The sequence below is a fragment of the Lathyrus oleraceus genome, chromosome 7, assembly GCF_024323335.1.
Source record: "Lathyrus oleraceus cultivar Zhongwan6 chromosome 7, CAAS_Psat_ZW6_1.0, whole genome shotgun sequence".
Classification (NCBI taxonomy): domain Eukaryota; kingdom Viridiplantae; phylum Streptophyta; class Magnoliopsida; order Fabales; family Fabaceae; genus Lathyrus; species Lathyrus oleraceus.
In genome coordinates, this window is record NC_066585.1 from 225,283,310 (window position 1) to 225,298,400 (window position 15,091).

The 15,091-nt window shown below is 40.4% G+C and overlaps 1 non-coding gene across 1 annotated transcript; it reads left to right on the forward strand.

Annotated features, from left to right (window-relative positions):
• Window positions 1-4,180: 4,180 nt before the first annotated feature.
• On the forward strand, window positions 4,181-4,287 carry LOC127108551 (small nucleolar RNA R71). The gene has a single exon (XR_007796082.1). It is a non-coding gene; the product is annotated as a small nucleolar RNA R71 (small nucleolar RNA).
• The last annotated feature ends 10,804 nt before the right edge of the window (window positions 4,288-15,091 follow it).

A 15,091-nucleotide genomic window follows, 5' to 3' on the forward strand; every position in this document is an offset into this window, starting at 1 on the left:
GCGACTGTTTTCTCTAGTATCTGTTTGATTTCTCTGTTAGACACTTCCACTTGCCCACTGGTTTGAGGGTGGTAAGGTGTCGCTACTCTATGTCTTACGCCGTACTTAAGCAGTAGTTTTTCGAGTACCTTGGATATGAAATGCGATCCACCATCACTGACTACTATTCTTGGGACACCAAATCTTGGAAATATTATATTCTTAAAGAGTCTAGTTACTACTCGTGTGTCGTTTGTTGGAGAAGCTATAGCTTCAATCCATTTTGATACGTAGTCAACTGCCACGAGTATGTATTTGTTACCGAAAGAGGATGGAAAAGGTCCCATGAAGTCTATTCCCCACACGTCGAAAATCTCTACTTCCAAAACGCCTTTTTGTGGCATCTCGTCACGTCTAGATATGTTTCCTGTGCGTTGACATCTGTCACATTTCTTAATAGCTGCATGTACATCCTTCCATATCTTTGGCCAATAAAAACCGGCTTGTAGGATTTTAGAGCAGGTCTTGGATGTACTTGCATGTCCACCATAAGGAGCGGAGTGACATTGTTGGATTATATTTTCTACCTCTTCTTCGGGTATACACCGACGGAAAATACCATCGGGGCCTCTTTTAAAAAGTAAGGGGTCATCCCAGTAATAGTGTTTTATGTCATAGAAGAATCGTTTCTTCTACTGGTAGGATAAAGTAGGTGGAACTATTCCGGCAGCTAAATAATTGACGAGGTCAGCGTACCACGATGTAACAGATATAGCTAAGGTGGTTTCTACCTGTTTATCAACGTTATTTTCTTCCAAAGTAGCTATAAGCTTATCGTACGAGAAATCATCGTTAAGTGATGTTCTTTCCGGTTCAAGGTTCTCAAGTCTTGAGAGGTGATCTGCTACTACGTTTTCAGTTCCTTTCTTGTCTTTGATTTCCAAATCGAACTCTTGTAGCAACAGGATCCACCTTAGGAGTCTAGGTTTAGCATCCTTTTTTGTTAAGAGGTATTTGATAGCAGCGTGGTCAGTGTAGATGATTATTTTGGCTCCGACCAAGTAAGAACGAAATTTATCTAGCGCAAACACTACTGCTAGAAGTTCTTTCTCGGTTGTGGCGTAATTCATTTGTGCTTCATCTAGAGTTCTACTTGCGTAATATATAACGTGAAGCTTTTTATCTTTTCGTTTCCCTAAAACAGCGCCTACAGCGTAATCACTGGCATCACACATTATTTCGAATGGTTCGTTCCAATCTGGTGTCTGCATTATGGGTGCGGAGATCAATGCTTGTTTAAGCGTTTGAAATGCTTCTAAACAGTTATTGTCGAATATGAATTCAGCATCCTTCATCAATAGCCCGGTTAAAGGTTTAGTTATTTTAGAGAAGTCTTTAATGAATCGTCGGTAAAAACCGGCATGTCCTAAGAAGCTTCGTACTTCTCTCACAGTTTTCGGGGGTTGAAGGTTTTCGATTACCTCTATTTTGGCTTTGTCTACTTCAATTCCTCTGTTCGAGATGATGTGTCCTAAAACAATTCCTTCTTGTACCATAAAGTGGCATTTTTCCCAATTAAGTACTAGGTTTACTTTTACACATCGCTCTAGAACTCTTTCTAGGTTTTCAAGGCATTCTTCAAAGCTTTATCCGCATACGGAAAAGTCATCCATAAATACTTCCATGATGTTTTCGAGGAAATCGGCGAATATTGTCATCATGCACCTTTGGAAGGTCGCAGGAGCATTACACAAGCCAAACGACATTCGTCTATAAGCAAAGGTACCAAAAGGACACGTGAACGTTGTCTTTTCTTGGTTATCAGGATGAATTGGTATTTGAAAGAAGCCTGAGTAACCGTCTAGATAGCAGAAATGCGAATGTTTTGCTAATCGTTCTAACATCTGGTCAATGAATGGTAAAGGGAAATGATCTTTTCGGGTTGCTTTGTTTAGTTTCCTATAGTCAATGCACATTCTACATCCCGATTCGATTCGTTTGGTTATAGTTTCTCCTTTTTCATTTTCAATGACTGTTCTTTGGTACTACGTGTACAGGACTAACCCATTTGCTATCAGATATAGGATATATGATACCTGCCTCTAATAACTTGGTTATTTCCTTCTTCACTACCTCACTCAGGATCGGGTTTAGTCTCCTCTGGTGTTCCCTAGAAGTTTTACAGTCTTCTTCTAGCATGATGCGGTGCATACAAATAGAAGGACTTATTCCTTTAAGATCGGTGATGTTGTATCCTAGTGCGGTTGGATATTTTCTTAAGATATGCAGGAGTTTTTCTGTTTCGAGTCTTCCTAGGTCAGCATTAACTATCACTGGTCGTTCAAGTTCTAAGTCTAGGAATTCATATCTCAGATTTTTGGGAAGTGTTTTCAGGTCTAGGGTTGGTTTCTTTCGGCATTGCGTAGGGTCCGGTGTTATTGCTAAACATTAGTTAAGTTTGTCTTCTACAAGATAGTCAGATGATTTATCTTTTTCTAACTCTGTTTCTTTTATGCATTCATCGATGATGTCCATGAAGTAACATGTATCTTCTATTGCAGGTGTTTTCAAAAATTGGGAAAGAATGAACTCAATTTTCTCTTCTCCTACTTCGAAAGTGAGTCGTCCTCGTTTTACGTCTATGATCGCACTGGCAGTTGCTAAGAACGGTCTTCCCAGTATAATGGGTGTAACTTCATCTTCTCTAATATCCATAATTATAAAATCGGTTGGAATGTAGAATTGACCTATGCGCACTGGAACATTTTCAAGAATTCCTACAGGATATCTAACGGAACGATCTGCTAGTTGCACAGACATTTTAGTTGGTCTTAATTCTCCCATTTCCAGTTTCTTGCATATGGATAAAGGCATAACACTAATACCGGCTCCTAAATCGCATAAGGCTTTGTCAATGACAAATTTTCCTATGTGACAGGGTATAGAGAAACTACCTGGGTCTTTAAGTTTAGGAGGCATATTCTGGATTATAGCGCTACATTCAGCAGTGAGTGTAACGGTTTCGCTATCTTCAAGTTTCCTTTTATTAGAAAGAATTTCTTTTAAGAACTTGGCATATGAGGGCATCTGCGTAATAGCTTCTGTAAACGGAATTGTGACGTTTAATTGTTTCAGTAGGTCAACAAATTTTTTAAATTGGCCCGCATCTTTGGTTTTAATAAGCCTTTGAGGGTAAGGGATAGGTGGTTTATAAGGTGGTGGAGGTACATAAGGTTCCTTTTTTTCTATGGTTTCCTTATTACTCTCTTCCTTTTCCTTGGGTTCACTTTCCTCCTCAGTTGACTTTTTAGAGTTTTGGTTTTCTATCCTTGGGTCAGACGGTCCTTCCACTTCCGTTCCACTTCTCAGTATAATTGCATGAGCGTGGCTTCTCGGGTTAGGTTGGGGTTGGTCAGGAAATGTACCAGTTGGGGCAGCAGTAGGCGCTTGTTGTTGAGCTACTTGTGATATTTGCGTTTCCAGCATTTTGTTATGGGTAGCCAGGGCATCTACTTTACTTGCTAGTTGTTTAATTTGTTCGCCAGTGTGTACATTCTGGTTTAAGAAATCTTCATTGGTTTGCTGTTGAGATGCTATAAAGTTTTCCATCATAATTTCCAAGTTGGATTTTCTAGGGTCGTTATTGTTAGGTGTAGATGGGATCGGCTTTTGATATCCCGGATGTATAGCTGGGGCTTGATTTGGAGATTGTTCAGGTGCGTATAGAGCGTTATTACTCTTATATGAAAAATTGGGATGATTCTTCCAATTTGAGTTATAGGTATGCGAGTAGGGGCTTCCTTGAGCATAGTTTACTTGCTCCGCTTGGATTCCTGTTAGGAGTTGACAATCTGCAGGAGTGTGACTTTGGATTCCACAGACTTCGCAATTCTGAGTTATGGCTACCACGGTGGCTGGAGGTGATACATTTAAACTTTCAATTTTTTGGGCCAGAGCATCCACTTTTGCGTTAACATGATCAAGGTTACTTATCTCGTACATGCCAGTTTTCGTTTGAGGTTTTTCTACCATTGTTCGTTTGCTTCCCCACTGATAGTGGTTTTGAGCCATGCTTTCGATAAGTTGGTAAGCATCAGCATAAGGTTTGTTCATTAGTGCCCCACCTGCGGCGGCGTCTATTGTTAACCTCGCGTTGTACAAGAGACCATTATAGAAGGTATGAATTACTAACCAGTCTTCTAAACCATGGTGTGGACAAAGTCTCATCATGTCTTTGTATCTTTCCCATGCTTCGAAGAGAGACTCGTTATCTTTCTGTTTAAATCCATTTATCTGGGCTCTTAACATAGCTGTTTTGCTCGGCGGAAAATATCGGGCAAGAAAAACTTTCTTTAACTCGTTCCATGTGGTGACTGAGTTGGAAGGAAGAGACTGGAGCCATCTTCTAGCGCTATCTCTTAACGAGAAAGGAAAAAGACGAAGTCGAATTGCCTCTGAAGTGACACCATTAGCTTTAACAGTATCAGCGTATTGGACAAATACGGATAAATGAAGGTTTGGATCCTCGGTAGGATTTCCAGAGAATTGGTTCTGTTGCACTGCCTGTAACAGTGAAGGTTTAAGTTCAAAGTTGTTTGCTTCGATTGCGGGTGGAGCAATACTCGAATGCGGCTCATCTTGCGATGGAGCGGCGTAATCTCGAAGAGCACGAGCTGGTTCTGCCATCTCAACTATCGGCGAAGGAAGAAGATTTTTGAGATCAGGAAGTTCGACAGGAGGGAGATTGTTTGCAGCACGATATTCCCGAATTCGTCGTAAGACTCGGAGATATATTTCGATATCGTTGATTCGTAAGTAGAACGGCTCGCCTTGTGAGCGAGTGTGTGGCATACAAATCAACGAAAGAAAGAAAAGAAAAGGAAAATAAGCCTTAGTCTCTACAGCGTAACAGAAGAGTTACGATATCGACTAAATAAAAGTCCCCGACAACGGCGCCAAAAACTTGATCGTGACTTTATGAGTCGAATTTGGGGTACAAACTGCAAGTGCACAGTTCTATCGCGTAGTTTTAAAAGATATCGATCCCACAGGGACTTATGAATCGATATACCATTTTCTAAGGTTACTTCGTAAAGCTAAGGCGGGTAATACTTTGATTGTTTGGGGAAAAGTTAAAACTAAAAAAAATAGGATCTAAATTAAATATCAACTAAACGGATATCGGTATGTAGTTCGTCGTAATTAGGGAATCAATTCTTCATTGGTTTCTTGGTTTTAAAATAAATCTTTTCAGTTGACACTATTGATTAAAAGTCTTATCTCAAACTCTCGCTCTGTTGAATAAACTATGATTTTATATTAACGTAGCTGTCACTTATTAGTTAAGTCAAAAACCACTTTTTGAAAACAATAGAATCCGTAGAAACTCTTTTTAAGAAAACACTAATCGTTTAAACACCCTTGTCTCAAACTCTCGCTCTGTTGACTTAGGTTATACAATTAAATTCAAATGCTTAACTCTCGTCCTCACATTCAACCTTTAAAAATACTTTTTGGAAAAGATTAGAATTTAATTAACTCTAAAAATTGCTCTCGCCCTGATCTAGAATTAATGTCCAATTTACACTGTCCAGTCAAAAACTCAAACTCTCGTTCTATTGATTTTAACTTCTTTATGTCTTTTACTTTCGTACAAAAACCTTGTTATTAAACCTGTAAATTGAGACCGTGAAAAGAGTGATTTTAATTTTAAACTTAATTAAACCAACTTAGTTTTGATTCCTTCATTCCGCTTACTCTACATACCGATACCTAAATAAATTAGCCAGACATGCTAAACAGATCTAAATAATTATCATGCATAAACAAATTCATCTCAGGCAAATAATATAAATCAACAATAAAGCAGGGCATATATAAATTCAAACAATAATTAAAGAACCTGAGTAATTAACAGCAGTCTTGAACATCCACCACAGACCGGTTGGATTTGTTCTTGAATTCTTCAATCAGACAGAAAAATATAAGTGAAGGAATAAAAAATCTAGGGTCTAACATAAGGTTAGATCTAGTAAAAGATACACAATAGTTTCCGGTGTAGAAACTATTGTGCGAAAAAAGAATTAATTAAGTGCTGAAAGCTTAACTGGAAAAGAAAATAAAAAAATAAAAATAAAAACTACAATTAAAAGCAAAAACAGTAAAGAAAAATAATGGTATGCTTGCACGGCTGGAAGAAGAAAATTGAACGAAGTCGTAGAGGGGCCTCTGCAGGGTTTGCAAAGCCAATATTTATATTGGTCACTTTGTTGTAACGGTTTCCAAAATTCTTCCGTTCACGTTCCAATGGTCAAGCGTAACAATAGGCCTCAACGTCTTTGTTGCGCTTCTGAAGCCAAAAATATAGGAGAATGGTGTGACGTCCGTCACACCATGTGTTACGCTCGTAACACAAGTGGGTAAAGCGTGACGCTCGTCACAGCCTGTGTGACGCTCGTCACAGGCACAACGCCTGTGCTTTTGGGCTGGGCTTTGGCTTTTGATATTTGCTTCTTTTCATTCCTTTTTGCACCTCCTTTTCTTCCTTTTTTTCTTGTGCTTCAAATAAACTACCTGAGATAAATAGAAAGAAAATACCGCGTCATATCGAATAAAATGAAATAAATTGAAGTAAATAATAATATAATTTAATTAAATTGAGTCCTAGAATGTGATACTATTTCATGTTATCAATATACTCGCATGGAAGATTATCCACAACCGGTTACTGGGTTAATAAAGGATAAATCATCCGAAAAGAAAGGCATCGGGATACCAAAACTAGGTATATAATGATGACCGATCAAAGGGAGCAACAAGCATTACCAACAAAAGGGTAGATGAAAGAGGACTCACTGGGGATGCATTGATAAAAAAAAACAATGATCCGGGGAACAAATCACTGGCAAACGGTGAAAGGACCCGCCGAGGATAAAATTGCTAGCATACGACAATTATCCACAAGAAGGAGGGAAAAGACCCATTGGGGATACGATTGCTTACTCAGAGCAATTATCCAGAAGAGGGCAAGGAAAATCAATATCGAATACTGGATACTGATAACCACCAAGAGTAACCGTCATCGGTTAGGATGAACAACAAAGGTTAACTCTGCAAAGGGGAGAGATTAGGATTTACAACTACCGAATACTGAGTAGAAGACCGAAGACTCAGTTGAGGATAAGGCGAATGATTGCCGATTACTGAGCAATTTATCCATCTATTCCACAGGGAAGCACAGACTCCGGTAGGGAGAAAAAACAACACAATAGGATTTACAACTACCGAATACTGGGTAGAAAACCACAAAATCCGCCATCAACCAGGATGAACCACAAAGGTTACCTCTACTAGGGAATGCAAATAGGATTTATAACTACCTGATACTAGGTAGAAAACCACAAAGATAGGACTTACAACTACCAGTTACTAGGTAGAAGCCACAAACTCTGCGTGGGGAGCGAGAGGATCACTACTCCGCACAGGGAAAAATAAATAGGGTTTATAACTACCAGTTACTGGGTAGAAAACCACAAACTCTGCTGGAGAGCAAGAAAATAGGATTTACAACTACCAGTTACTGGGTAGAAAACCACAAAGATAGGACTTACAACTACCGGATACTGGGTAGAAGCCAACAAATTCCGCTGAGGATAAAGTGAATGATTGCCGGTTACTGAGCAAATATTCATTTATTCCACAGGGAAACACAAAAGACAGTCACAAAAGGCCAATTTAGGATCAATCAAAAAAGGAAAATTGAATCAAGACTCGTCCTAATGATGATATATCTCAATAGGGGAAATCCATCCCAATATATGTGTTGGGAGGAAACGGACACAACCGTCGTCCATGAGGATGTATCTCAGTGGGGAACTGCAGAAGGAAAGACAGACACTTTCTGCTTAAGGGGATGACTCTATATTGAGAGATTAGACACCCGACATCCGCTTGGAGAGATCTACTGGGGAGATCCACATCACCAATCAGCAGGAGACAACAAACAAAGATATATGGCAAAAATGCAACATGAATATCTGAATGTTGAAAGTATGCATGAATATGCTTGATTTATGTTTGATGAATGCTGGCAAAATAGACATAACTAACACCAACAAGTCCAGGAAACGAACGCCCGGTACTACGCCACAGGAGAGAAAGCCAGGATCACCGGAGAATAACCAATTCTGACGGGATCAGGAAATAGCAAGATCTCTGCAAAGATGAATCATCAGTCTCAGCTAGGAAAGAGGAGCTCACTGCACAGGCGAAAACTGCCACAAAAGTAACTCTAAGCAACTCCACTGGGGGAAACCCACTGAGGGAGAAAAGATCACACAAGTAGATCCTGCCACACAAGCCACTCTACTGGGGGTCAGAAGTATCAGGAAATCACCAAATCTCTGCAGGGGAGGAATCATCACAGATACAATCCACCATGCCACAAATCTACTGGGGATTTATCTGAGGAAGAGAAGGAGAACTGGGGATCAACCACCAAATACTGAACCTTCCAAAGGAAACCACAACTGCTGAGGAGGAAAGAATCACTACTCTGCTGAAGGGAGGGGAGGTGAAAACCTCAACAAGCACTCTGATGGGGAGAGTCCTAACAAAGACTCTGCTCAACAAAATCTGTTCGGGAGAAATCCCAGCAAACACCCTGCTTGGGGAAAAAATCTCAATAGAAGCTCTGCTTGGGGAGAAACCCCAACAACAATCTGGAGAAAGAGGATACAGCCACGCCAGAAATATGAACGAATGTCTTACCCTGTTGGGAATCATGCCACCCTTGGGAGAGCACTGAGAAATTCTTAAGTATCCTTTCATCATTGTGAATGTTCACTTTGTTTAAAAACAATTTTGAAAATTTTGTTTGTTTAAAACAATGACATTTTATCAATTAAAACATGCAAAACATTTGTTGAATTGAAACAAATAAGAGTACAAATAATTGGATAAAAGCTCAAATTGATTTGATGGAATGGTAGTCTACAAATGGCAAGACTCCATAGATCTGTACAAATTTTGAAATCGGTGATATATATTGGAAGAGGGCTACATTGAACATAATGACCATTTCTCTACCAATTTGAATTCGATGTATTCGAAGCTTCAGTTGACGATGACTGAGCGAGAATCTCTGACGAAAAGACAGTTGTGAAACAGAAAGTCTTGTCAGGATGCAGTTACTTGCCAAATCCCTAATTTTTGCCTAGATTGCCCCAGGGTGAGGTACTCAATCTAGCGGGATGCAAATTACTTGTTTTTTTATGTCTCTAATTTTTGCCTGGATCGCCCTTTCGGGTTTTCAATCCACCGAGACGCTCATTTTTTCCTAAGCCGCCCTTTCGGGTTTTCAACTTAGCGAGCTATTCTGTTTTTTCTTTTAGGCGAAGTATTTCTTGACTGCATCTGAATTCACAGGACGAGTGAAATCCTCCCCATCCATTGTTGTAAGCATCAAAGCTCCGCCTGAAAAGGCTCTCTTGACAACATATGGACCCTCATAGTTTGGAGTCCACTTGCCCCTGGAATCGGGCGCGAAAGACAAGACTTTCTTGAGCACGAGGTTACCTTCTCGGAACACTCGAGGCTTGACCTTCTTATCGAATGCTTTCTTCATTCTTTGTTGATATAACTGACCATGGCACATGGCAGCCAATCGCTTCTCTTCAATCAGATTCAACTGGTCGTAACGACTCTGGATCCATTCAGCATCAGTTAACTTGGCTTCCATCAAGACTCTCGTTGATGGGATCTCCACCTCTACTGGGAGCACAGCCTCCATGTCGTAAACAAGAGAGAAAGGGGTTGCCCCTGTTGAAGTGCGGACAGATGTACGATATCCATGCAAAGCAAATGGCAGCATCTCGTGCCAATCTTTGTACGTAACTGTCATCTTCTGGATAATCTTCTTGATATTTTTGTTAGCAGCTTCAACAACCCCATTCATCTTGGGTCTGTAAGGAAAGGAATTATGGTGTGCAATCTTGAACTCAGCGCACAGCTCTTCCATCATTTTGTTGTTCAAGTTAGATCCATTATCGGTAATGATCTTATCAGGCACACCATAACGGCATATCAGCTGATTCTTGACAAACTTCACGACCACCTGCCTGGTCACATTTGCATACGACGCGGCTTCAACCCATTTGGTGAAGTAGTCAATTGCTACGAGAATAAACCTGTGTCCGTTGGACGCTTTCGGTTCAATCATGTCGATCATGTCGATTCCCCACATAGAGAAAGGCCATGGTGATGAAATCACATTCAGAAGTGTCGGAGGAATATGAATCTTGTCCGCATAAATCTGACACTTGTAGCATTTCTTCACGTATTTGCAGCAGTCAGACTCCATTGTCAGCCAATAGTAGCCTGCTCTCAACATCTTTCTAGCCATGGCATGTCCATTGGAATGAGTACCAAATGAACCCTCATGGACCTCAGTCATCAACAGGTCTGCTTCGTGTCTATCCACGCATCTGAGCAAAACCATGTCAAAATTTCTCTTGTAAAGCACTTCTCCACTGAGGTAGAAACTGCCTGACAACCTTCTCAGAGTTTTCCTATCTTTCACAGATGCCCCAGGCGGGTAAACCTGGTTCTGGAGGAAATTCTTGATATCAAAATACCAAGGCTTATCATCATTCACTTCTTCAACAGCAAACACGTGAGCTGGTCTGTCCAAGCGCATCACAGCGATATTGGGAACTTCATTCCAATACCTCACCACAATCATGGAAGCAAGCATAGCAAGCGCATCTGCCATCCAATTATCTTCTCGAGGAATATGATGGAAGTCAACTTCTGTAAAGAACGTTGAAATCCTCCTCGCATAATCTCTGTACGGAATGAGACCAAGCTGATTCGTCTCCCATTCACCCTTGATCTGATTGACAACGAGGGCCGAATCACCATACACATCAAGATGCTTGATCCTCAGATCGATGCATTCTTCTAATCCCATGATACAGGCCTCATATTCAGCCATATTATTCATGCATTTGAAAGTTAGCCTTGCTGTAAAAGGAATATGTGTGCCCTGAGGAGTAATGATTACTGCCCCAATTCCATTTCCGTACTGATTTACAGCGCCATCAAACACCATCGTCCATCTGGAACCAGGTTCTGGACCTTCATCGAGTGTAGGCTCATCGCAATCTTTCATTTTCAAATACAGAATCTCTTCGTCTAGGATGTCGTACTGAACAGATTGATGATCTTCAATAGGCTGATGTGCCAAATGGTCAGCCAAGATACTACCTTTGATAGCTTTCTGAGCTCGATACTCGATATCATACTCAGATAACAACATCTGCCAACGGGAAATTCTCCCAGTTAAAGCAGGCTTCTCGAAGATGTACTTGATTGGATCCATTCTGGATATCAACCAAGTTGTATGATTTATCATGTACCGGCGTAAACGCTTAGCAGCCCAAGCCAAAGCACAACACGTCTTCTAAAGCATTGAGTATCGAGACTCACAATCGGTGAACTTCTTACTCAGGTAGTAGATAGCAGATTCTTTCTACCCTGATTCGTCTTGTTGACCGAGTACACAACCCATCGAGTCTTCAAGAACAGTCAAATACATGATCAGAGGTCTTCCTTCTTCAGGCGGAGACAAGATCGGAGGTTCAGACAGATATTCTTTGATATTGTCGAAAGCTTTCTGGCAATCCTCGGTCCAATCATGGGATTGATCTTTCCGGAGGAGCTTGAATATCGGCGCATATGTGGCAGTCATGTGGGATATAAATCTGGAAATATAATTCAAGCGGCCAAGAAAACCTCGGACTTGCTTCTCAGTTTTGGGTGCAGGCATCTCTTGTGTTGCTTTGACCTTTGCAGGATCAACCACAATACCTCTTTCGCTGACTATAAAGCCCAACAACTTGCCAGAACGGACTCCAAATGTACACTTGTTCGGATTCAGACGAAGTTTGTACTTCCTCAGACGCTGGAAAAGCTTCAACAAATGCTCAACATGTTCAACTTCCGTTTGTGACTTAGCAATCATATCATCGACATAGACCTCTATCTCCTTGTGCATCATGTCATGAAACAAGGTAGTCATAGCTCGTTGATACGTGGCTCCGGCGTTCTTCAAACCGAAGGGCATCACTCGATAACAGAATGTTCCCCAAGGTGTGATGAATGTTGTCTTCTCCATATCCTCGGGTGCCATCTTGATTTGATTATATCCGGAAAATCCGTCCATAAACGAAAAGACTTTGAGTTTAGTTGTATTGTCTACCAACATATCAATGTGTGGTAAAGAGAAATCATCTTTCGGACTAGCCTTATTCAAATCTCTGTAATCGACACACATATGGACTTTTCCGTCTTTCTTAGTGTAACACCCCAAAATTTGCCCTCCTCATTCATGCATTCATTTAGCATTTCATATTGCATTTCATCATGTCAATCAGAATTAGATCCAAAAAAACAAAAAATGAAAAAAAAAACGAAAAAAAAAAAAAAAAAAAAAGAAAAAAAAAACGAAAATAAATAAATAAATAAATAAATAATTTTTTACAAAAAAATAAAATAAAAATAAAATAAAATTTTTAATTAATTAATTAATTAATTAAATAATTAAATAAATAAAATATAATAAAATTTTTTGGACTTGGACCTTTCTCAAAAGCCCACTAAGCTACCAATATTAGCCTATAAATACTAGAGTTTCATTGAAACAAAAGCCACACACACAGAAGAGGAGAAGAGGGAAGAGAAGCAAAATACTCTGAGGTTTCCTTGGAACAAAACCCTGAGGAAAAAGATAGTGAGAGAAGACCTAACGGAGTTCAGAGCAGCCTCCAAACCCCGAAGGGAACTCAACAACACAGAATCACCTCTGCCTCACATAAACCCTGAAGATTGTTTTGTAAACCTCACGGGTGCAACTCAATTTCAATCAAGCTCTCCAATCAGGTTTGCCTTTATTCCCATTACCTTTTGCTTTGAAGTTGAATACTCTGAATGTATGAGGTATGATGGATGAATTTCATTAGGTTTTTTGCCCATGGGTTTAATATGTATATGAATGTATAAACAATGCCTTGAATGTTTAACCTTTTAATTTTTGAGTGTATGCCACAGGGTTTGAGTTTTTCTGAAACCATACTGTTGATCATGAAAAAAATGCTTATGGTGTTTCACTAACCCTTTTGTTGAGTTTTTGTGAGGGCTCACATGACTTTTGCAGGGATAACTTGCATGGTTTCCCACTTTATTTGTGGGATAACCCCTGGAGGTTCATTCCGATTACCTGTACTGACTCACTTTTCTTTGATGGCATTAGCTTGGAAGGATCTCAGGGTTTCCCATTCCTCTAATTGTTGTTACTTCGGATCTTTATCCGCGTGGTACTTTTACATTTTTCCCGCATTTTACTGCTTTCCTAGCTGGAAGACCTCGATAGGAGGCAACGTTTGAGCCCCTTGGTGGCATTTTACTTTGAGATACATGTTTTGTGTTTTGTATTCATATCTCTGCAAGTAGCGCGGTTCCTTCATCAAGGACTGCCTTTTTGCCCTCGAGCATCCCAAACCCTAAAACCCAAAGCAACACGTTAACTCCTTCTACTACAGGCGAGTAAGTCTCCAAAGGTCGAGCATCCGGTAGATTGCGTAGTGACGTCGTTCTTCCAAAACCCAATCCATAACCCCGTAGTTGGCCGAACTACGTTTTGCTCTGATTCTCAGGCCAGATGAGATACGTAGGCATAAGACGCGATGTCTTAGCGAGCACACATCCCAACCCATAGGTCAGCCGAGCTACGAAGACTCTGATTCTCATATTCAGATGAGATACGTATGCAGTGGATGCGACATCCGCGCGAGTCACTTTCATTTAACCCTTTTTTTTTGGCAAACAGCACAAGATAAACCCACACCCTTTAGACAAGAACTACAAAAGTGGATCCCGTAGAGTACTACGGATGCGTAGGGGTGCTAATACCTTCCCTTCGCATAACCGACTCCCGAACCCAAGATTTGGTTGCGAGACCCCGTCTTGTCCTTTCCTTTTTCAGGTTTACTTCGAGCGTTTCCTTTCCCTCCTTTGGGATGAATAACGCACGGTGGCGACTCTTCTGTCTTTTCCTTTCGCCGGTTGTTTTTTTTCGCACTGTATTTTTCAGGTTGCGACACTTAGGCACGGGCACAATATTGGCCACCCATTGAGGATACGTAGAAGTCACCAGAAACCCCGCATCAATTTGCTTCTGAACTTCCTCTTTGATCTTCACTGTCATATCTGGATGAGTTCTTCTGAGCTTCTGCTTCACAGGCACGCACTCAGGCTTCAGAGGCAGGAAATGTTGCACAATATTTGTATCTAGACCCGGCATGTCTTCGTACGTTTAAGCGAAGATATCAGAATATTCTCGTAGCAAACTGATCAACCCCTTCTTGACAGACTCTTCAAGGAGTGCCCCAATCTTCACTATTCGAACACAATCTTCAGACCCCAAGTTGACTGTTTCCAGATTCTCAAGATGTGGCTGAATGATCTTCTCTTCGTGCTCAAGAAGATGGGTAATCTCATCAGGAATCCCTTCAACATCATCTTCCTCTGCCTCAAATACAGGGAATTCAAAATTGGGAGATAGCGTTGGATCATTATGTTCAATGGGTTTAAGAATCAACCTGCATAATGATTTTGGATAATGAAAAGCTTTAGAATTTAAACAAACAAATCATTATCCAGATGAAAAGATTGCTTTTATTCTTGTTTTTAGGGTTTTTTGTGATCACCAATTTCATGCAAAAAGCAAAAAGTGAAAACAATTGGAAAAACAAATGTTTAACATGAATTTATTGAATGAAATATCATTGTATAAATGTTGCCAACAAGGTCATCCCTTCTCCTTTTGGCATGGGAGAAGGGTTTTTAAACAAAGTGAACATATTACGATGACTTATGAATGACCGTAGGAACATCCACAGCGACCCAATTGTGGCAGATCCTACCAAGGATAACAAAATTGTCAGTATCCTCTGCATCTTCTTCCAGAATAGCAGTAGCTTCCTCACTCTGACCGGCGTGGATGAAACCTCCACTCTTGAACAACCCTTTGTCGTTGAAGACCCCAGAAGAATAG